This window comes from Pogona vitticeps, chromosome 3, assembly GCF_051106095.1.
Source record: "Pogona vitticeps strain Pit_001003342236 chromosome 3, PviZW2.1, whole genome shotgun sequence".
NCBI lineage: Eukaryota > Metazoa > Chordata > Lepidosauria > Squamata > Agamidae > Pogona > Pogona vitticeps.
In genome coordinates, this window is record NC_135785.1 from 104,613,999 (window position 1) to 104,638,552 (window position 24,554).

The following is a 24,554-nucleotide window of genomic DNA, read 5'->3' on the forward strand; positions in this document are numbered from 1 at the left end:
CAAGGAAGGTCCTCTGTCAGGCAGAGGAAATATAATCTAGAGAATCACTGCAGAAATGAGCACTTCTGAATAGAGTAAGTGTTTCACCCAGGCCTTGTTGCATTTCATAATCATTTTTTGTAATGTCCTTATCACTGAAGGCCCTTCATTTTTATGTTGCATTATGTTAAACCTCACTACTTTTCCAAGGCCAAGAGATTCATTATTTCTCTTTAGCCGACAAATAAATGCATGAGTCAAGGGAAAGTTACTTGTTCTTGCCCTCAAAGCTTGCTGATGATTAGACTCAATAGCAGGATCAGAGAGAACACAGCCATTTTACAAAACTATGTATATATTTGATCTCTAGGTACATGAATATTCATTCAGGTAGCCATGAGTCATTAATAGAGATGTTGAGGAAAGGGAAGAAACTGGATTCGCCCTTTATATTTATGCAGAATTCTGCCTATATAGCAGAATAATGGGTAAGAGACATAAGCAGAAACTGTAGATACATCATTTATGGTTGAATTAGCTAACTGCTGAATACTCAAGAGGTCTGATAAATAAGATTATTAGCAAATGAGAAATTCATTTCAGTTAATTTTTTTTAATTAAAACCTAATTTGTGGCTTCTGGAACTGAATGCAAACCCAACTTCAATTCACAGTTGGGAATGCGTACATTTACAAGCTTGAGACCTGATTTTTTCATACACCTACCCATTTGTTCACTGAATGCATTGACTAAGAAAATGCAGGCAAATATGTTTTAGTCAATGTGAGAAAGTGCATAATTTCAAATGTTACAAAAAGTACATTTAAGAAAATCTGTGTGTAAAATATGCCCAGACACATCTACATTTCTGTGCAGGACAAAACCTCTCACAATTCCATGTGGACCTAAGCTGAATCAAGCATTGAGGTAGAAATCAGTGGGCCTTGACAAACTTGATTTTCTTCATTGGTAGATCCTTAGATTTCATATTGTGAGTTCAAATTATTCACCAAGTTCACTCAAGTTGTTGTTAATTCAGATTTTTTTAAAAAAAGAATGTTATCTGAAAAAAGGAAATAAAAAAAATCTGTAGAAGATAGATCTACCAGCACTACCTAACTACAATAGCTAACAAAAAGACACAACATGTTTCACATTGCAGAGGACGCAGTGGGATATCCTTCTTGATATCCAGGTTCTGAATGTCTAGAAGCATTGAGCTCATTTCCCACTGTATGCTCTGGCACATAGTTTGGGAACAGAAAAAGGCTGAGTAGCAATGCAGAGTCTACTCCACACCCATCCCATTTACCAACTCCTAGATGCCCTCTTGGATTCTGCAACATTTTCAATTTCTGAAACCCATTGCTTCAGTAGAGAATTATTCCCTTAGAAGCCTTTAAATCTGTGAAATGTGATTTTATGTTTTTTTAAAAAATCCACCACTCGCTTTTTCTCTCTGTGGGGACTCATGGGGCTACAAAAGCTTGCAGCTACAGTATTTGGTGGACCACAGGCTTCCCAGTTCCCTCTTCTGGATTAGAGGAACAGACTTTCTCTTAAATGCATGACAGTAAACCTCATGTTGATATTCATTACAAGCACATCTCTGTACAGACTTGCTGTAGGTTTTGAGACCTGTTTCAGAGACCCTGCTCTTTGTGCCTTTATCTCTTGGTCTGAAGGAATGGACTTGACGGACAGGGCTTTCTCAGTGGTGGTACCACAGATCTGGAATGGTGGCTAGTGAAGATGTAACTGATTCCATTTCTTATGCTTTTTAGAGAGAGACAATTTGAAAACATTTTTATTTCCTTTGGCTTTTGGTGTGCAGTTTCTGTGGCTACTTTTAAACTCATAGTTACTCTCTGGGGTTTTTTTTATTATTAAATTAAGTTAAATTGTTTTACAATATTATTATTGTAACAGTTTTATTGTACATCTTTGGCTACAGGTAGCAATGAATCATTAATGTAATCAGTAAGTCATTCTAAATGTTGCCTGAGCAGGAGAGCAGCATACTGTATATACTACATAACATTTTCTTGAACTTAAGTGAAATTTGGCCAAAGTTATTAGCATGGAAATCATGCTGAATGCTAACAAATGTCAGCCAGCCCTAATGATCATGGTCTTCTTCTTCTTCTTCTTCTTCTTCTTCTGCTTCTTCTTCTTCTACTACTACTACTACTACTACTACTACTACTACTACTACTACTACTACTACTACTACTACTACTAGGAAGCCCTAGTTACAGTTTGAAGACTGATTAACTGACAAAATAACCACTTAATTAAATGTGTATGTGTTTAGTCGTTTAGTCATGTCCGACTCTTCGTGACCCCATGGACCAGAGCACGCCAGGCCCTCCTATCTTCCACTGCCTCCCGGAGTTGTGTCAAATTCATGTTGGTTGCTTTGCAGACACTGTCCAGCCATCTCATCCTCGGTCGTCCCCTTCTCCTCTTGCCTTCACACTTTCCTAACATCAAGGTTTTTTCCAAGGACTCTTTTCTTCTCATGAGATGGCCAAAGTACTGGAGCCTCAGCTTCAGGATCTGTCCTTCCAGTGAGCACTCAGGGTTGATTTCCTTTAGAACTGATACGTTTGTTCTCCTTGCAATCCAGGGGATTCTCAAGAGCTTCCTCCAGCACCACAATTCAAAGGCATCAATTCTTCGGCGGTCCGCTTTCTTTATGGTCCAGCTCTCACTTCCATACATCACTACAGGAAAAACCATAGCTTTGACTATTCGGACTTTTGTTGGCAATGTGATGTCTCTGCTTTTCAAGATGCTGTCAAGATTTGTCATCGCTGGAGGAGGAGTTTCGTCTTGGTGAAGCTAGCAGCTCTCGGGAATAGCTCCCGGGGAAAGCTAGAACCACTTCGGTCTGGGACCCTTCCAGAAATGGGGGGGGGCAAGGAAGAGTCAGGAGAGACCCTTCTGCAGCAGCTGGTGAGCCACAGAAGTTAGAAGATTGGGCAGCAACTCGATTTGTCTTTCTTCTGGAAATTCACATCAGCACAGACGAAGATGGGCGCCATTTTTGGCAACTAGCCAAAGACAGCTCCGTTCGCCGAGAATAAGAAAACAGAAGCACGGCGAAAGTATACATCAAAGTAAGTGGAAGCCCTTGTTCTATGAAAAACCTCATTAAATGAAGAACAAGTGATTGTGTGCAAATTTATGACCAAATGAGATAAGGAGCAGCATTCCTAGCATTCCAGCTTTACCCAAGCTGAAGGTCGAGTTATTTCGAAAGGAACAGCCAGGCAGAAATAGCTCGTGTCTCCATTAAAGGAGGAAAAATAACTCTTGAAGAATCAACTGACGGGCCTTGAAAAAATAAATTCTGTTGCAAGCTGTTCACTTTGGACCCCTTTTCCTCTGTGGTTATATATTTTTAGACTGTGTGGGACTCTGCTTTCCGTGGATAATATATTGCCGGGACTCTGATTGCTGGACCTCCCTGTTCGGGGGAGGAGAAGGAAGTCTTTGGAAGTAAAAGGAAGAAACGGACTGTGAGCTGTGAACTGGGGGCTATGTGGTTTGAACTGAACTGGGATCTTGACAAATGACAGTCTTGCCGGGTGAAGGTTAAAACAAACTTGGAGAAGAGAAAAGAAGGGAAAAGAAGCAACCGGTCTGAAGATATTAGCAACGTGTAAAAAGACTGGACTACAAAGACACTTGAGAGATTTATGTTTTAGATTCCATCTCTTACTTGAATGTACCTGCTATCTTATTGCTAATATGGTATAGTTGCAAGGTGAAATATTAGACATATTGGATGTGTACTGGGGTAAAGGGGAGAGGGAATTTTAAGTGAAAATAGTGGAAACAGAAAATGGAACCTCCCCCTGAGAAAATTACAGATCGGTGGCTAGACTGGAAAACCTCTTTTCAGATGTCACTGTTGCAAAAATTCATGCAGGTAAATTATTATATTGACCAGATGGAAGACGTGATTGGAGGCTCTAGGGGAGGGAAGGTAGCAGAGGTTAAATTACACCAAAAAGAGATCTCAGAACCGGTTGTATTGATGAAGATATCAGATAATATACAAGGGATGGAGGACCACCCAGTAAGAGATGTAGCGATAGCAGATAAGGAAATTGAGGTTGAAAAGCAAACTTTGAATGATATTGTTTCCCCTTTTAAAATATGGAAGAAAAAAGAGTCGCAGAAACAAAACAAGCACAGGGAGGAAAGGGGAGGGGAGAGCAGGATCTATACTATTTTGGGTCTGCTGAGTGTATTCTCAAGAAAAAAGGAGGGTGAAAGAGGGGATATATTTCACAATTGGCCTTGGTGTTCTGATGCTGTGGGAATAACATAGATTTAAGCTGTATTACACGTATAAGTTGAAAGCTAAAGAGGTTAATACATAGACAAAATAGTCAAAAGAAGAAGAAGAAAAAGAAGAAGAAAGATGAACCTTTATTGGAACATGAATAGATTAGATGTTTATATACTTGATATGTAAGATTGAATGATTATGCATTTGATGTTTTCTTATTCTCAAAACCCTTTTTCCATTCCCCCCCCACTGCCCTTTGCCTTTTGTATTCCTTCCCCATTACCCAATAGTTTTGAAAATAAAATTGAAAAAATTAAAAAAAAAAAAAGATTTGTCATCGCTTTCCTCCCAAGAAGAAGGCGTCTGTTAATTTCGGGGCTGCTGTCTCCATCTGCAGTGATCATGGAGCCCAGGAAAATAAAATCTGTCACTGCCTTCATGTCTTCCCCTTCTATTTGCCAGGAGGTGATGGGACCAGTGGCCATGATCTTAGTTTTTTTGATGTTGAGTTTCAGACCGTTTTTTGCACTCTCCTCTTTCACTCTCATTACAAGGTTCTTTAATTCCTCCTCACTTTCTGCCATCAGAGTGGTATCATCTGCATATCGGAGGTTGTTGATATTTCTTCTGGCAATCTTAATTCCGGCTTGGGTTTCTTCCAGTCCAGCCTTCCGCATGATGTATTCTGCATATAAGTTAAATAAGCTGGGGGACAATATACAGCCTTGTCGTACTCCTTTCCCAATTTTGAACCAATCAGTTGTTCCATGACCAGTTCTAACTGTTGCTTCCTGTCCCACATATAGGTTTCTCAGGAGACAGATAAGGTGGTCAGGCGCTCCCATTTCTTTAAGAACTTGCCATAGTTTGCTGTGGTCCACACAGTCAAAGGCTTTTGCATAGTCAATGAACTTAATTAAATAGGGAAACTCTATTGACAGGGCTGAAAAAAATAATTTCCCTAAAAGGTTTTTTTAAATAGAGCAGCTTTTTACTTTTTCAAATTCAGTAATTCAGTTGTAGAGTGCTAAGTTTAATTAGAGCAGCAACAGAACAAGGCAGAAAATCACCCTCATAGGACTATGGCACAAGTCAAGGTTTATTTTACTGAGAGGTATATTTTCATCTGTAATGGAGTTTGGCACATGAATGGCACTGGGGACTGAAAAATATCCAGGCAGATAAATTAGGATTAAACAAACAGGTCCATGAACTCAAACTTGGAAGAGACACATGGTTCAGGCTTTACAGGACTGCACCAGTTCAGACTTCAGATGGAGTCTGTTACAGTACCTGTTTGATTTCTTCTTAAATAGAGCTTAGAAGATAAGGCAGGACGTTTTTGACTGATATATGAGTTATGAAACTATTTAGGGATATGCTTATTTCTTTTAACTAGGGAGCATTCAATCTGTTACTCTCTGCTTGCAATATGAAATTACTGAGACACTGGAATTTGGGCTATGGAAACCTACTGGTCCAATCCAGCCAGGGTATATACCAACTCCCCAGTGTGACCTGTCCTCTGATTCTCCAATGTTTACTGGCATTTCCTGCTGGCATTCCCACTGTTCAGGGTTCAATCTGTATGCCTGTTACAGAAATTTCTTAATACCTAAGCAGTGCTGGCTGTTTGTGTGCACTCTTTTTGGTACAATCACCAGGAAGTTGTCAGAGGACACAGGGAAATTCTTTAAAAATGTTTTGCCTGTTTGTGTTTTTTTAAAGGAGGAAATAATTACTCTATAATGTTCATATTGATTAAAACAGAGTTCCCTTTTTCCAGAAATTCCTCATTTAAAAAATTCCAAGTTCCAAATCTAAAGGGTTGTAATTCCAAATCCAACTTTTGAATCCAAAGTTTGGTGTTAGCACACCTTCCTTGGATGATTTGTATAAACATAAAGGGATCTACCAATGTCAATAAACCAGCTGAAAATCAGTTTTGTCAAAGCTGAAAAATAAGGATGCCGTTGCTTTGCTTGTTTCCTGGGTTGCCATCTTTTCCAGCTGAATTCCTGAGTTTTTAATGGATAAAAACAACCGACAAGTAAAGTTTTCCTCCAATCACCATGTTTCTGTGAATTGGCCCCTCCTTATCACAAGCTGCTGTTTGGAACTTTGGAGTTTTGTTTTGTTTTTCTAGATATGTAGATGTGAGGGTAGAACAGTTGTACCTGCACCAGCTCTACAGTTAGGCACAATGAGGTGCAACTGATCTGGAAAGGGCAGCAATAAAATAACTGAAATCCTGTTGCACAGCTTTGTGTGTCCAACAGGAATGATGACAACAGAAGCAGATGGCCAGTGGTTAAAGGTTTCCTATGGTGGTTCTCCAGTGCATGCAAATTCATTGCATTGTGAACAAGATTTCTGCACCTTGAAATTGCAGAAGGAAGCCTTTAATCAGCAGCAATTTGCCACCACTGCTCATGTTATTCTCAGTGTGGGCCCACAGCTGGCTACCAGCCATTGTACTTCTAGGGATGGGGAGAGGATATTTTCTCAGTATTCTAGACCAGTGGTTCTTAACCTTGGGTTACTCAGGTATTTTTGAACTGCAGCTCCCAGAAACCCCAGCCAGCACAGCTGGTGGCAAAGGCTTCTGGGAGTTGCAGTCCAAAAACAGTTGAGTAACCCAAGGTTAAGAACCACTGTTCTAGACCATACCTTTTGACATCTGTTGATGCCACTTCTGTTCTTCTTAACATTGCACTAAACAAAAAACTTTTATCGTCATAACTAATTTTTGTGCTAGGCTATTTCCAGCTGGGGATGTGAATGCTAGAAGCTTTGTTAAATTCCTTCTAAAAAGGCATTGCCTTCTTTGGTCAGCCATTATGACCACAGAATCACTCTGGAGGATTTAGAACCTCCCTCACACTCCAGCATATAGGGAAACTTGACAGAACAACTCATCACAGATGAGATTACTTCTATTATCTCTTTGCAGACCTGAAACACCTCATTACCAATAAAATTTATGCAAACACCTTTATTTTTCTTGGCTATGAGCAGACAGCGTTCTGGTAGTGATACGCTGAAAAGCTAGAGAAAGACATTCTCAGCGATTGCAAAGGCTTTGCATGTCAAAGTCTTGCATATGGCACAGGAGATAACTCCCTGCTTTGACAGCCTGGTGATTATTCCATTCTGAAGTGCACCTGTTTTCAAATTGTCTCAGCAGTTTCAAATCAGATAGCTATCCCAGTGCTTGCAACTTGAACCCTGCCCTTTTTCCATATGCATTTGAAGGAAGGGGGAGGGGAAGAAAGATTTTCCTGATAGAAGCAAATCTGTACCACAATGATGTATACTACTGCAGCAGTCTGTCAATCATTTATATTCAAGTTCTTAATTTTGAGGCATAGCCTTTCTCCTTTCCTCAGCCAATTCAGGAGGATCCAGGTGGTGCTCAAACAACTCCTTATATCTTCATATTGGCTGATAATGGCAGAACTGAGACTTCATCATTTTGACAAAAATTTGCCATTAATAAACATATCACACTATTCAGGACTCCTTGTAAACAGTGTCTACTTGGAGTCGAACTATGTGATATAATTACTGTGTTTTGTACAGAAAGATAGTGATAAAAGTGATAACAAATGTCTGTTAGTTATGATATGTGATTTTCTACATGTAGGTGTGTTGCATTTAGTTTGGTGTATTTGATTACGTATTGATCAGTGGAAGGTAAACATGGGCTTAATTTGTATGCCTGATAGCTGATACTAGAGATGGGCATGGACCTCAGTTCAGAGGTTCACGCCAGTTCATACATGTGGCAAAACAGGTGCCACGTGTTTCCTTGCCCTGCTTCCCCAGCTAATGACCCGCTCATCAATCACAGGGTGCTCCCCCCCAATTCCTCTTTCGCTGTTTGACTAGTCCCTGGCAGGAGCATAGGGTTGCCAGTCTTGCCTCATTGTCTGAGTGGGCAATCAGCCAAGGAAGTGGGGCAGGGAAGCCCATGCTCCTGCCAGAGACTGATCAAATAGCTGAAGAGGAGGTGGAGAAGTGTGCACCAGCTGGTAAGTGGAAGATCTGCCAGGGAGGTGGGGGTAGGTAACGCACAGTACCATCCCTAGCTGAAACACATGTTGTTCATGCCCATGTCTAGCTGAGGCACATATCATTCTCTGAGGAAATCCTATTATGGAATATGGGATGGAATATCAGTTATTTGGGGGGGGGGGTATGCATTACTCTTAACATCTAGATTGACCCTTGGCAGTAGGCATCCTTCAATCTCAAGAGACCATGGTAAACGTGCTCTGAATAGAGAACTTGGAACAGTGTCTAGTATGGCTGGGGAGGCCAATTTAAGAGTGACAATCCCTTCCACATTGAAGACAAATACAATCTCTCCCCTGTCCAGCTCCCTGGTTTTGCTGGTTTCAGGACTGCCTCATTGCCTCGGCCTGCTGAACAAGTGCCTCTTGAAATTGGGAGAGGCCATGCTGCACCGCCTGCCTCCAGGCTGAACGCTTAGGTCTCAAGGTTTCCCGTCTGTTGAGGTCCATTCCTAAGGCCTTCAGATCCCACTTGCAGATATCTTTGTATTGCAGCTGTGGTCTCCCTCTGGGGCATTTTCCCTGCACTAATTCTCCATACAAGAAATCTTTTGGAATTCGACCATCAGCCATTCTCATGACATGCCCGAGCCAACGTAAATGTCGCAGTTTCAATAATGTATACATGCTAACAATTCCAGCTCATTCTAGGACTACTCTATTTGGAACTTTGTCCTGCCAGGTGATACCAAAAATGCATTGGAGACAACGCATATGGAACACATTCAACTTCCTCTCCTGCCATGCACAAAGGGTCCAGGACTCACTGCAGTACAGGAGTGTACACAGACCTGGATCTTGGTATGTATATGCCATCAGCTTCTTATTAAGCCATACTCTGTTTATGAGTCTAGAGAACACGGTAGCTGCTTTTCCAATGTGTTTATCCAGCTTGACATCTAGAGAGAGTGTCAGAGATTGTTGAGCCAAGGTACACAAAATCATGAACAACCTCCAATTCTTGTGTGGAGATGGTAATAGAGGGAGGTGAGTCCACGCCCTGGCCCATGACTTGTTTTTATTTCAGGTTGATTGTTAATCCAAAATCTTGGCAGGTCTTACTAAAATGATTCATAAGTTGTTGGAGGTCTTCAGCAGAATGGGCAACAACAGCTGCATCATTGGCGAAGAGGAAGTCTCACATGCATTTCAGCGGGACTTTGGTCTTCACTCTCAATCTAGAAAGATTAAAGAGCTTTCCATCTGATCTAGTCCGGAGAGAGACACCTTCTGTTGCAGTTCCAAAGGCATGCTTCAACATGACAGCAAAAGATTCCAAACAGAGTTGGTGAGAGGACACAGCCCTGTTTCACTCCACTTTGAATGTCAAAAGCATCTGATATTGAGCCATCAAAAACTACAGTGCCCTTCATTTCCTCATGAAAGGACCTGATGATGTTAAGGAGTCAAGGTGGATATCCAATCTTAGGAAGTATTTTAGAAAGGTCATCCCTGCTAACCAAATCAAAGGCCTTTGTAAGATCTTTGAAGGCCACAAAGAGTGGCTGTCATTGTTCCCTAAGCTAGACCCTTTGAGTTATCTTAACTGTTCTTGAAGGTAGGCTGAGGGGGGCTTGTACAGAGCCAAGGACTCTTTCCCCCACTGCCCATGAATGTCTTCACATGCATATGGCCAACTGCACTTTCACTGCAAGCAGGCTCAACTCCTGGAAGGGAAGGCGGGCTGCTGTCTCTCAAGATGGCGGCAACAGTGAAATGGAGGCAACAGCACAAGGTAGGGAGACGAAGGCAACAGTGGGAAGGACTGGGGACAGTCTGGGGGTGGGGGAATGAAGCAGGAAGTTTGTTATATCACAAAAAAGGTCATCTGTTCAAGTTTGGTTCAAGTTCGTCAATTTGGACGAACCCAAACTGACCCAAACCAATGAACCAGCTATTTTTTACAAACTTCCTCGTTCATTTTTCAATTCATGCCCATCTCTAATGTGGAATATTTGTGACAAGAAAGGGAATATTTTAACATTCAATTTGAAATGTCAGACATTTACTTCAGGTATCCACGCCAATCTCCTGATTTCTTTGCTGGTCAGCTAGTGCTAGCTCAGTCCTTCTCAGCATGTACTGAGTGCTGGATAGTTGAGTGGTTTAGTTATCTGACTACGGAGCCAGAGGTTGGGAGTTCAGTTCCCCACATGCCTCCTTGACAGGGGCTGGACTTCTCACTGTGAAGTTCTAAGATGATTATGATCACAAGGTAGAAGGAGGAGGAGAAGCAGCAGCAGCTCTCTGATAATGGTCCTTTTGCAGTTTGATCCTTGAACTAACTTCAATGGAGAGATTTCTCAAATGTGCAGATACTTTTCATGACGGTCGTTTCTTGGTGCTTGTCCCCAAATTTCAACAATTTGCCATGCACAGTCCTCACTGCTCACCCTTAACCAAAAAAAAAAAAAAAAAGGCCAGGAAAAAATATCCCAACAAATCTATCGATTATTATTATTTTGCAGTTGTGATTCTTTGTCCCAATCACTGCAATGTACTGAGACAAAAACAACAAAGGTCCTGAGCACTCAGTCTCTTCCTTTTTTGACAAACCTTGATGCCTCACAAAAGAGGCACCATGCTTTCATAGGCAGTAGATTGGTTACTATTCAGAAGAAACGAACATTTCTTCCATTGAGTATAATGTTAAAAATCACTGGGGTGAGGAAATATACCTCAAAACAAGAATTGTGTATTTAGTTTCCTGTATGTTTCAGATGGTTCATGCCATCTTCAGACTCTTGTCTCCTCCCATGGGACATGATGGTAAAGGCTGTACCGTGTATGCCCCACTCCTTTTATGTTTACTTAAAGTAGATTACTAAATGTCTGAATAGCACAGATGAAAGGCAACATTTACAAAAGAGTAAAATACATTTCTCCTTTCAACAACACTGGGATTTTGAGTGCCAGACCCCTATGTCATTCAAAATCTGTGTATAACTCTTCTGCTCCCCCAAAAATGTAACTACAAAGCATGATAAATAGAGTTGCCAGTCATGTACCGGCTCAGTATATTTCTCTGCCTTCCATTTAATATAAAAATATCTTGAAAACCTGGCAACGAAACCATTATGCAGCAATGCTCTGTATGCCAACTTTACAAGCCACCAACTACCACCTTTCCTCCAGCTCTCCAAGATTATTATACACTCACAGCTTTCTCATCCTTATTTATCTGAGTCTTCTCTGACTACTAAAAGCTACAATAATTGAATAAGGAGTTTAAGGGGATTTCTTGCTATGTTGAAGCTCCCTGAAAGCAACTTTTAATACCACCGTGTTTCTGTAAATTATATCTATTTGCTTTCTCCCAGAAATCTAAGGTGACCATTTTATTGCCTGGCAAGGTATACTATATCAGTCCATTAAACTCCTCTAGAGCCATGATAATAATACAACTTGCATTTAATGGGAACATCCAATAAAAAAAGAAATCAAGAAAATAGTTTGGAGCAATTTATATGGGGGCCCTGCAGCAGCTAAGCAGCCTAATTTTCAGAAATGATGGCTCTAATGAAAGGAAGAGAGTAAACAGGGCCACGTTAATTTTCTGCTCAGCCACTGGCAGCCGGTGGCTGGAAAGACACTTGAAAAGAACTATTACATAGTAACTATCTTATTAAGTGAAGCCTTTTACGCTTCCTGTTCATGGATTCTAGTGAAGTGGCAGAGCTTGGCATACTTGTTAGAGGTGTCTCTGTGCCATGCAGGCCTGCCAGATCCAAACTGATTGAAGGGAGCAGCTGATCAGAAGCCATGCCCCTCATTTTCACAAATATGAACCCATTGGCGTCCACACCACCAGTTATCCAACCACATCAACTGTGCAATCCATCAGACTCTCCCCCACTATCCAGTTTCATCAGTAATACTACTTACTCCAAAGGTAGAGTGCTCTTCACTTCCCAGATTCCTGCCATCCAGTCCTTCAAATCCTGTCAGTCACTCAACTATCCTATAATTCAGATTTCACACATCCCCAGCTGGGTCTCTGCCCCATCACTGTTACTGCTGCTTCAAAATGGCAGTAGGATCTATTTAGCAGGGGAACTCCCACTCCTGGCCACAGAATACTGACTTCTGCTTACAGTCAAGGTGTCACAAAATAAACAAGTATGGAATGGGAAAAAAACCCATTAACCTGTATAACAGCCACACTCCATACCTGCTGATGGTAGAATTTAAACCCAGTAAGTCCTAGCCAAAATTACTTTTATCACTCAACATCCATAGTACCATCCTAGTTCCTGAGGTTTTCAGAGTCAAAACCTGAGGCCAAAGGTTAATCTCTTGTGATGTCCAGGGTTGGGCTCCTGTGATGTCATGAGAACTGAAATGGCACAGGTGATGGCTGGACTGTGGCAGAGCTGTGTCAGGACCAGCTGACTTTTGAAACTAGCACAAGTATAATCGAAGGGCCAAGAACCCTGCTAAGTAGTCAATATGGAAATGCAGAATGTAGAGGGAAAGCCTTGTGGGGGGGGGGCTGTGCTCCCTAATTACAGCAGTTGCCACTCACACTGGGCTTATAGGGGGAAACAAAATTAAAATAATTTAAAGAAAAATATGAAAAACATGGTGGCACTTTAAAGACTAGCTTTTCTATTTTTTTTTTAATTTGAGCTTCCATTGACAAGTCCACTTCATCAGACAAGAAAGTATCAAAGTACTGTATAAATATCAAAATATAGAGGTTGTGGTTGGTCAGTAAGAAAGTCAATGGCTGTTAGGTGTTAAAACAACTTGATGATGGCATTTTTAATATGACTAGGGTATTTATTTATTTTATTAATTTAAAATATTTCTATCCCATCTTTCTCCTTAAAAAGGACCCAAGGTGGTTTACACAATTAAAAAGACAATACTTAAAAGCTAAAACGGTAAGTATACAAATAATTAAAAGATTAAGAAAGAATTAAACAAGCATTATATTAAAAACAGTAAGTAAAATCTATACTAAAATACATTTAAAACAACGGTTTTAACAGAGCACAACAGTCCATAAAAAAAAAAAAACCCCTCTCAGAGCACCATCAATAAGGAAAAGCCTGTCTGAAGAGAAAGGTCTTTGCCTGCTTGTGGAAGTACAGCAAAGATGGGGCCGGACTGGCTTCCCATGGGAGAGCTTCAGAACCTGGGAGCAGCAACAGAGAAGGCTCTCTCCTGTGTCCCCACCAGACACGCCTTCAAGGGTGGTGGGACCGAGAGAAAGGCCTCCCTTGATGATCTTAATGCCTGGGCAGGCTCATAGAGAGAGATGCTGTCTTTTGGACCCATTTGTTTCCTTAGTTATACATTCCAGGATTTGTATCTTTATTTTTTATTTTATTTTTTGGCCAGGGTTGTTTTGTGATGAGTTCTTGCTCTTTGGACTCTGAGGAAAAAGATACTGCCTTGCTGAAGAGCTGGTCGAGGGACCAAAGATCATGAATTATGAGAATTATAAGAGGCCCAGACTCGCAAGAAGAACTGACTATGTCTCCCAGGTATATAACATCAATTTCTGGACCTTTTTTTCTGAACCATCCTTGAAGAAGGTATGCTTAGAGCTTGAGAAAGTGGATATCTTCCACAAAAGCATGCCATTTGTTTCATTTTTAGCAGTCCAATAAAACTTGTGCATTTGTGTAATCTTCGGGACCACACCAGCCCTGTCCTGTTTCATCCAGAGTTATACCCACATCTTGGTCTGTCGTTTGTTGAAAACAGAGACTTGGCTTCAAAGCCAGACATGCTATTTCATAGATAATCTTGTTCTCTATGTTACTGGCTCTTGCGCAACACATGTTCTGCTTCTTATCCTTTCCTTCTTTTTTCAAAAACTTAAATTTCTTTTTACATTTCTTTTTAGACGAACATTTAGTACTCCCTGTGATTTTTTTTTATATTTTTATTTTCTTTTTGATACACATTGGAATCTTGACATTTTAATGATTCATTTTCTTTGGTTGCTTTTAACTGACCAGGCTCCTTACATTTTTGACTTTCTTTTTATAGTAAAGACCCCATGAAGTGTGTGTAATACTTCCATAGTAAATAATGAGACGATAAAACCATGCAACATCCAAGAGTTATGGCAGATTTAAATGTCAACTGAATTGAACTTGTGAAGAACTTGAGTCTTTAAACTACTTACAGATATGCTTTGCTGATGAGTTATTTATTGGCCTTGGTTTGTGTCTTTGAAGAAAAGGTTGACTTGGCTTTAGTTGACACTGCCCCCCTCCCCAGATCTCCTACAGTGGCAAGCACATCAGCTACAGCTGATTTTACTTTGCTTTTCATGTTTTGTAAACGGTTAAATAGTCATCTGGGAATTTAGTAAAGTTAGTGAAAAATCAAGATCAGTTCTCTATTTAAATCTGTTTAATGTCTACACGTATTCCCAGTGTGGTATAGTGGACAGACTAGCATTCTGGGGAACAGGGTTCAATTCTCCACTTGGCCATGGGAACTCACTGGAGGAGAGGAACCAGTAGAGCCGCTCCTTGGAGTATATCACTTACCTTGAAAGCTCTATTAGTTTTGGTATGAGCCGCTTCCGACTTGATGAAACACACCGCACACAAATTCTATAAATGCAGACTACAGGACATGCTGACCCCAACATGTCAGCCCATAAGTGGCTAGAAATTCTCGCTAAAGCACACAATTGAAATGCTCTGCATTATCTTCTTTGAAATCATATACATCTCTCCATTACAATCAAAATAGTATATTCTCTTTTACTTCGATCCCAGATGTTAATATTATGAGCCATCAGGTCAATTCTGGTATATGGCAACCTTTCCCACTCCTCCAGGTATAAAATAGAGATGGTTTAGCAGTTTAAACTTACATTGGTGCTCAGGTGGCACAACACATAATTCTATCAGCCACATGCATTCCACATGATCTTGGCTAGTTTCCTCTCAAGAGGCACTGTGGGGATTCAAACTCCCAGCCCTTGTGTCTGCAGCCAGTCATGTCTGCTAGTGGTTATATATGATCAGGGTTAGACACAGGCTATTCATAATCATTTCCCTGGAGATATGAATACGAATAGCAGCTCCACAGGTGCCACAGAGGCCCATTCCCTCCCCCCAGAACTGGCCAGACTATTCATCATTCACAGTGTGGTGCTCGGCTCCATTGTTGTCATTGTCATGCCAATCATGGAAGGATTCCAGCTTGGTCTTCCCCACCTCCTTGAGCAGCTGACCACTGTGGCATGGAGGCAGGATGGGGCAGTCTCCCAACTCAGCTGATGAGGGGTCAGCTCTGCAGGGAGGTGGGGAAGAGCCGTCCAGTCTCCTTCTGCAAATGGTATGACAACGGCAACAATGGAACTGAGTGTGACGCTGCAAACGGTTAGTGAATCGGCCAGTTCTGTGGAGAGGGAATGGGCCTTTGTGGCACCTGTGGTGTCACTATTAGTGTTCTTATCCTAATGGATACGAATATGAATATCCCATGTCTAATCTGGGTTTGTCCAGTAATACATTTATTTTGAATTGAAATTGTCCCTTGTATTAATGCAGTGTTGGGGAAATCTTTGGTATTTTTCGATATTCATGTTCTCATAAATTGTATTCCTGTCCTATGGGATCTAACAAAGGAAATAGGAAACTGGACTTTCTGAGCCCTTGTGGTGGCTAAGAGACTTATACTCCAAGCTTGGAAGGATAAACATCCACCGTCCACTACATAGTAGTTGGAGGATCTACTAGCCCTAGCTTCATTTGATGCCAGTTTCATTAGTACATTTACCTGGATATCTGAAAGGCCTACTCTGATTTATATACATAATATAAGATGTATGTAGTGAAACTATATTGTAAATTTATAATGGTGGTCTATAGTGAGTACTAATATTACTGTATTGACCATTTTTGTTCTTTTTTCTTTGTTAGTTGAATTTTATTTTGTATTTTTAATCTGGAAAAAATTTAAAAAATGAGGGTTAGTAAAGCACTGGTGAAATCCAGTGATTCATCTTGAGCAATAGATTACATTCCTTTTCATTATTACCTTAGAAAGACAAGTTGCTAATTTTATTGTCTCTTTGCATCTTTTGTAGAATGAAGCTTAAAGTTCAAAGGTTGACTTATTCTGGATTCAAAACATGACTTGATCCCGAAGTAGATTCCAAAATCCATGTCTTGAATTTCTTTGGATGGATCAACTCCCATAGTTCTTTTGGTAGAAATCCTCACAGGAAGGACAGATCCTGAAGCTGAGTCTCCAATACTTTGGCCATCTCATGAGAAGAGAAGACTCCCTGGAAAAGGCCCTGATGTTGGGAAAGTGTGAAGGCAAGAGGAGAAGGGGACAACAGAGGATGAGATGGTTGGACAGTGTCATCGAAGCCACCAACATGAATTTGACCCAACTCCTGGAGGCAGTGGAAGACAGGAGGGCCTGGCGTGCTCTGGTCCATGGGGTCATGAAGATTCAGACACAACTAAACGACTAAACAACAACAACACAAGGAGAACCCTGCTGAATCTTAGACTCTTCAGACACTTCAAAAGGGACACTTCCATTTACTATTCATCCATATTAGTTGTAGCTTGTTACTCTACAAAACAAAACAAAACAAAACAAGGTAAAACAAAAGCAAGGCAAACCAAGAAGGAAAACAGTGCAATGCAGAGGCTTGCATGACAAGGCAACACAAAGCAATATAAAGTCAAAGCAGAACAAGATAAAATAAAATAAAGCAGTAATTAAAATAAAGATTGCTGATGCTCTTTAGAGCACAGCTGCCAGCTCCTGATGTTCTGTTACATATAACATTACATTGGTGGATTTGTTTCTCTATCTCTTTGAGGGAGAGATGTCCAACTAAGACTCATAGCATATATTCATCTAAAGGGTATGTAGTTGGGGGAGGTCATCATGCATTCTGGAGTCTTTTGTCATCAGTATGCTAATGACATTCAGCTGTATCTCTCCTCTCACCCTTCTTCAGTGGATGCTGTCCTGTCCCTTGGGTATTGTCTGGATGTCATGCTGGGGTGGATGAGGGATAACAGACTGTGGCTGAATCTGGATAAGACTGAAGACCTGCAGGTGGGTGCCTCTAGTATCGGCCGTTTGGGCGCCTCCCTTTCTTTTGAGGGCACTATTGTCTCCATTTAGGATGAGGTGCACAGCTTGGGCATATTGCTGGACCCAGCACTGTCAATGGACATCCAGATAGTGTCTGTGGTCCACTCCTCCTACTCCATCTTAGGTGCATTGCCCAGCTGTGTCCCTACCTTGACACCCAGTCTCTCACCATATTTGTCCATGCATTGGTAGTCTCAAGAATAGACTACTGCAATGATCTCTATATAGGGCTACCCATTAAGCTGATACAGAAACTTCAGCAGGCCTGGAACACAGTGGATTAAATAGATATCAATACATTTCTCCTACTCTGGCCACCTTACACTTGCTACCTGTTCATTTCCATGCCAACTACAAGGTGAGCAGTTGCAGACAATGACCCCAAGAGAGGCCTAGAAAGAAAAGACCAGAAATTGGACCTTCTCAGTGGTTGTGCCACGTCTGTCGAATCAACTCCCACCTGATATTCAACTGGCCCCTTCACTGGCTACCTTTAAGAGATCATTAAAAACCTGGTTGTTTAGACAGGCCTTTGAGAGTATACCATCAACAGAACACAGAACATCTACCGACCCTTAAGCTAGGGATTCCACCATCTTGGCCATTTTTATTAATTGTTGTTTCTGTGGGTTACATTTAAGTTCGTAATGTTAATAATTGATATAAAATATTTAGTGCATATTCTTCTTTATTTCGACGTTATTTTATTTCGGTTTGCGGATGTCGATTACTGTCGCATTTTGCTGTTGTGTACCGCCTGGAGTGTTCTTGGTAGCCAGATGGGTGGTATACAAGTTAAATAAATAATAACTGTGGTGGCGAATGACCTCAACTACAAGTCCGGGGGCTACAAAGACACCCATTATCTGGGGTTCCAAACGATATTGAGAAGCTCCATAGGTTGAGGATGTCCTCACCTTCACAGAGTTACAAGCCAAATGTGACAATCAGTAGCAACAGTGATAGATGAAACCAGGGTTATATTCTCTGTCTCCTCATATACTTCATGTACACAAAAAGAGAATGCTTGCTCTGAAATAGTTCTAGAGACTAGTTGAAAGTCACCCCGTGAACTTTACGGTTGAGCAAGAGATCTGAACTTTAATCTTTCTGATCCAGCACTCTTAACTATCATGTATCTCTGACTCTCCAAACACAGGTTTTAAAACATTAATATACTGTGAGACACTTTGAAGATGATTAGATTGAAAAGCAGCAGAAATCATTAAAGGAAATAAGAGATACTCTGTGGCAGGTTCATATTAACTATTACTATCTAACTAGAAACATATTGACCTTCTGAATGTAGGTAATTCCAAGATTGTGAAACAGTCCATCTACATTTCAAAGTCAGACCAGATATAGTATTTCTACCAGAACCTTATAGTTTCCTGATCTTTAAGCCCATACCTCACCCCCCTCCACACACATCTCCAACACTTTCACACAGATACATGGAACTGCAGCTGTTTAAACATTTATATAGCAGTATTGCAAAATGTATGTCTACACAGGCAGCTTTCTAAGCATCTAGGCATAATTAAAGCAGCAGATGAGTATATGAAATATTTAAGGACTCATTTAGAAAACTCTTAAAACGTGTCTTCCAACAGTGATAAAAGGCTTTAGGTAGTGGAGACTTTTGACTTTGCCCTTAACGTTCATGAAGCAAAGGGCAAAATGCAGTGGCCCGGCCCTATAATGTTCAGCTTCCATCTCTTCATTCAAAAGTTGATCCCTGTACTATTCTAGAATGACCCAGCAATGAAATCCAACAGGGAGCTATGAAAATTTAGTTCCAACAGCTATAATGCTACCAAGTACACTCCTTAAGTTCATTTTATACTGGCTGCCAGTCCCTCTCACAGTGGGCTTCTGATCATGAAATGATTTTTAGTGTCTCCGTTCACACATACAAGTCTTTGCCTTAATAAGGAGAGATCAATTTGTCAGTCTAAGTTTGTTGGTGTGGAGCTGGATAGGCCCAGGTCACCAAAACAGGACATTAAGAAAAGGCCACAATTTGTATTGATTACAGCAGCACTTCCTGGCTTAGCATTGGATCCAGTGCATCGGGAGACCCAAACGTCCCCCCGGTGCCTACCACCAACCCCATCAGCAGCCACAGAAGGTTTCACCAGGAGTGGCAGTCCTCTGGAGACCACACGGGCGTACACCACTCCTTGGCTCCTTTCTACCTGAGAGGAAGGCTGGACAACGGGCTCCCAAGCTAGGCCATACCAAAGCCTTCCTGAACTCTCCCTTGGGGGGATTCCTTTAATGGCCTGGATGCGCAGGATCCTGCTTGCTGCTCTTATACCACCTACATCCAACCCAATCTCCAAACTGCCACCAGATCTGGGCCCTACCCAGCTGCAACCAATCTGCAATGGCCATTCTGTATCCATTTGTCCTGTCCCAGTCTGAAAAGCGAACTCTGTCAAAAAAAAAAAAAAGTTTGTCTGCTGGAATGAACTGACTGGGTGTTTAACCCACCCACCACCCCACAACACCACCATTTGGCCAATGGCCTTGGTCACCTTGAGCCTTCTGTGGGTCACGGGCCCTGTGCCTCACCTGTCTCTCAAGGGGGTCTAATCACATGATCTGAATCATGTAGTAGCAACTGTGGATCAGTTCTTGAATTCACTCTCCCAAATAGGGAACAGTTCCAAGAAGGATAGACCTAAAAGAATGTTTGACCAAACCCATCCTTGTGGCCACTGCTTTTGAAGTATACTCAAAGTCTACTCTTCCAGCTGCATCTGAGTAGGTCTGTAGTCCTGTACCAGCATCCCACCAGTGCTGCCAAATAACCAGCCCAGGAAGTTCTGCCAGGAAAGGTAGCCAAACTAATGATAGCTTTTGTCATCCTGATACATTTTTGGGTACCAAAAGTCACTATCATTCACAAAATGACACCAAGTGAAGGAAAATTCCAGTTGTGGACTCATTTTTCATCAATGAAGCACTTCTCATCCAGACACAAAACAATTGTCAGAGCTGTTTCTTGACAGATATAAATGGTAGTGAATACATAAGGGTTCCCTGTAGACAGTTTTGACTGCTGCCATTGGTGTTGTCAACATTCAGGCTGCTGTTTGCTGTGCAAAGATTGGCATCCTTTTTCCTGCTGGCACCATGGATACAATATTGTGCAGCAGTTTCCCAGCATTTTGAATTGTGGGTACAGAAGCATAATATCCTACATTCATAAACTGGAGGGTTTTTTTTGAAGAATTGAAGGTCCTGGCTTTTTTTAAACAGAAGTTGAAGTATATATACACTGCACATAAATCCCAACATAAACTTTGTTCATGTAGAACTACCCAGTCTAGAGGAACCTAGATGAGCACATGATCTATACTTTGGTTGCTGGGAGAAGACAGCAGCAAGAACAGCTTGGATGTAGCTCTAGTCCCTCTGCCCCGAAATATTTTGAAGGGCTTAATGAAATGGTGAAGAAAAATTGTGAATGAGTGTACCACATAAAAAGGAGAAAGATACATAACCTTGAACTTCTTAGGTAAACTAATGTCACCTGCTGTGCTGAGTGCAAGCTAGAAAGCTACGTTCCAAATGTCAAACACTCCTTGCGGTAGGCAACCAAAGAAGGAAGAAAAGCTATAAAAAACCCAAAACCTCTATGAACGTAACAGAAGAACATAAGAAGAGCCCTGCTGGATCAGGCCAAGGGCCCATCTAGTCCAGCTTCCTTTATCTCACAGTGGCCCCACCAGATCCCTCTGGGAGCACATGAGACAAACTAGATACCTGTCTCCTGATACCCCTCCCCTGCATCTGGCATTTGGAAGTACCTTCCTTTTAAGCCTGGAGATTATACATTCCCATCATGGCTTGTAACCTGTGATTGACTTTTCCTCCAGAATGTTGTGTGGATGTTTTCCAAAAGATGACCCTTCACCTTCTGAAATAAAAAGAGTGAGTGCTCAGAATTAGCAAATATTGTCTTTGGAGACCAAGGTCAGAAACATCCATACAATGTAAAAGAAAGACAATGAAGAATGACAGGGACAAAAATCAACTCATTTGAAATGTGGTGTTGGAGGAGTACCTAACAGACACCACAGGCAACCAGAAAGTCAGAAAAGTGGGTACTCAATCAAGTCAAGCCTAAACTCGTGCTAGAGAGAAATTATGAAACTGAGGCTATCATACCATAGACGCATATAGGAAAATATAGCTCTGACCAGAAAAGACAATATTGTGATGCGGGGGTGGCAGGAGGGGAAAAAAAGGAAGAGTTAACATGAGATGAGTTGACTCAATAGAGTGTTTTTATCACCATGTAAGCCACCCCAAGTAGACTTTGTCTAAGGGGGGGGGGGGGTAAAAGTCCAATAAAAGTTTAAAAAAAGTAAAAGTGAAAAGTAATAGAGGAATCCACAGCCGTTAGTTTGCAAGACCTGAGCAGAACTTACTGGAAAAGACAACATTACTCAAAGGGCAGTAGAAAGACAGAACAACCTAATATGAGATATTGTTGGTTTGCAATATCTGAGCACAGCTGTTAATGACAGGACATTTGGGAGTTCATTAACTTGTGTAGCTTCTACACATCAGAAGTGACTTGATGATATATAACATATTTTGAGATTTTTTTTACATTCTCAAGCTTGGGACAATGATAAAATGGGCAGAATGGAGGCTATGGCAAGAGACTGTAACAGGTTGTGGGCACCAAAGCTCTGCTAACAATCCTCAGCCACAAAGCAAAACATATTAATATCACAGCTCAGATGAGTGAGCTTCTGAATATTTGTACTGTACGCTTTTTAAAATGTATATATTTAAAATAATTTCATTATATGTATCTTTTTAAAATATTCTTTTTGTGCTTCCATTTTTAGAATCAGGCACAGAATCCTATTGTAAATATAATTCTGATAAGCCAGTTTGACCAGGCAGGAGTTAAAAATTTTAAAAGTTAGGTTCGTTTCGTTCGTTTAGTCGTGTCCGACTCTTCATGACCCCATGGACCAGAGCACGCCAGGCCCTCCTCTCTTCCACTGCCTCCAGGAGTTGGGTCAAATTCATGTTGGTGGCTTCGATGACACTGTCCAACCATCTCATCCTCTGTTGTCCCCTTCTCCTCTTGCCTTCACACTTTCCCAACATCAGGGCCTTTTCCAGGGAGTCTTCTCTTCTCATGAGATGGCCAAAGTATTGGAGACTCAGCTTCAGGATCTGTCCTTCCAGTGAGCACTCAGGGTTGATTTCCTTTAGAATTGATAGGTTTGTTCTCCTTGCAGTCCAGGGGACTCTCAAGAGCCTCCTCCAGCACCACAATTCAAAGGCATCAATTCTTCGGCAGTCAGCTTTCTTTATGGTCCAGCTCTCACTTCCATACATCACTACAGGAAAAACCATAGCTTTGACTATTCGGACGTGATGGGGCCAGTGGCCACGATCTTAGTTTTTTTGATGTTGAGTTTCAGACCATTTTTTGCACTCTCCTCTTTCACCCTCATTACAAGGTTCTTTAGTTCCTCCTCACTTTCTGCCATCAGAGTGGTATCATCTGCATATCGGAGGTTGTTGATATTTCTTCCGGCAATCTTAATTCCGGTTTGGGATTCCTCCAGTCCAGCCTTCTGCATGATGTATTCTGCATATAAATTAAATAAGCCGGGGGACAATATACAGCCTTGTCGTACTCCTTTCCCAATTTTGAACCAATCAGTTGTTCCATATCCAGTTCTAACTGTTGCTTCCTGTCCCACATATAGGTTTCTCAGGAGATGGATAAGGTGGTCAGGTACGCCCATTTCTTCAAAGACTTGCCATAGTTTGCCACTCCAGTATCTTTGCCAAGAAAACCCCATGATCAGAAACAAAAGGCTAAAAGTTAGGTAAAAGTAAGCTAATGGTGTCTTGATTGATAGGATCAAAAGTTCACATTGCCCCAGACATGGAGCCGATTTCCTTTTTGAAAATGTATGTGAGATTTCTTTAGTCTCAGAAATCCTCAAATAATGTTTATTGAAGATACCTGGCAAAATATACCCCTTTCTGGATTACTGTTATTCTATTACTTTCATTAAAGCAAGCTGGTTTGTTTTACTTTTTAAAGAAAAAGCCGCCTAGAGTGGTCTGGTAGTCCAGATAGGCGGGGTACAAATCAAATGAAAGAAAGAAAGAAAGAAAGAAAGAAAGAAAGAAAGAAAGAAAGAAAGAAAGAAAGAAAGAAAGAAAGAAAGAAAGAAAGAAAATCTGTTCTGGCATGTGCCAGTTTTGAAGTGGTCATATACAATCCTAGAGGGTGCATAACTCAGCCACTGTAATTATGGCTGATTATGAGCTAGTGAAGCCTACACAAAAGGTATCAATGAATGTGGTGTGCCTCGTGATGACAACAATGCTGGATGACCTGATGTGGATTTTCCTGAAACAGCAAGTTGGAAGATCCTTGGCCTAGATCTGTGATGGGGAACCTTTGACCTTAAAGTTGTTTTGACCACGCAATTGGATAGTGTCACTGGTGTCTTTTTTGCAGTTTGATCATGACTGTTTGGGACTATAAACTCCAGCCAGGGATTATAAGAATGATAGGATTAAAGATATCTCATCCTTCATCCCTAGAGTTTGGTCTAGCTGTTCACTCATACGTTATTTTTGTGCCCCATGCAACATCTGTATCAAAACTATGAATCTGGAAATAGAAAATACAAACTACTCCTTTACTTGTTTTGTTTTGAAAACAATGAAATGCTAAAAATGACGGTGGTGTGCACAGCTGGTCCCTCTGTGGTATTGTGGCTGATCGTTTCATTCAGAGATTCCTCTATTGTATTGTGGGTGATCGTTCCATTCATGCTGTTAACTTTGTTCTTAGCTGTTGGAAAATGAGCAGGAGGCAATGGAACAATTGAGATTTTAAATGTTTAATTACAAACCAATCCCCCCACCGCTCCTTGTTCCATCCCTCCTGTTCCCTTTCAGGTGTACCTTAATAAGTGACTAGCATCTACTATCTGTATTTAAACAAAGTGATTTTTAAGCTTACTGTGCCTATCAACACACAGGTGGGAGCTTTTCTATTTTATATAACCTGAAGGCAGCTTTGAGCAAGTTAC

The 24,554-nt window shown here is 41.1% G+C and overlaps 1 long non-coding RNA gene across 1 annotated transcript; it reads left to right on the forward strand.

Annotated features, from left to right (window-relative positions):
* The first annotated feature begins 5,365 nt into the window (after positions 1 to 5,365).
* LOC144588343 (uncharacterized) lies at positions 5,366 to 23,629 on the forward strand. Its single transcript, XR_013543856.1, has 2 exons — positions 5,366 to 13,850; positions 16,424 to 23,629. It is a non-coding gene; the product is annotated as an uncharacterized LOC144588343 (long non-coding RNA).
* The last annotated feature ends 925 nt before the right edge of the window (positions 23,630 to 24,554 follow it).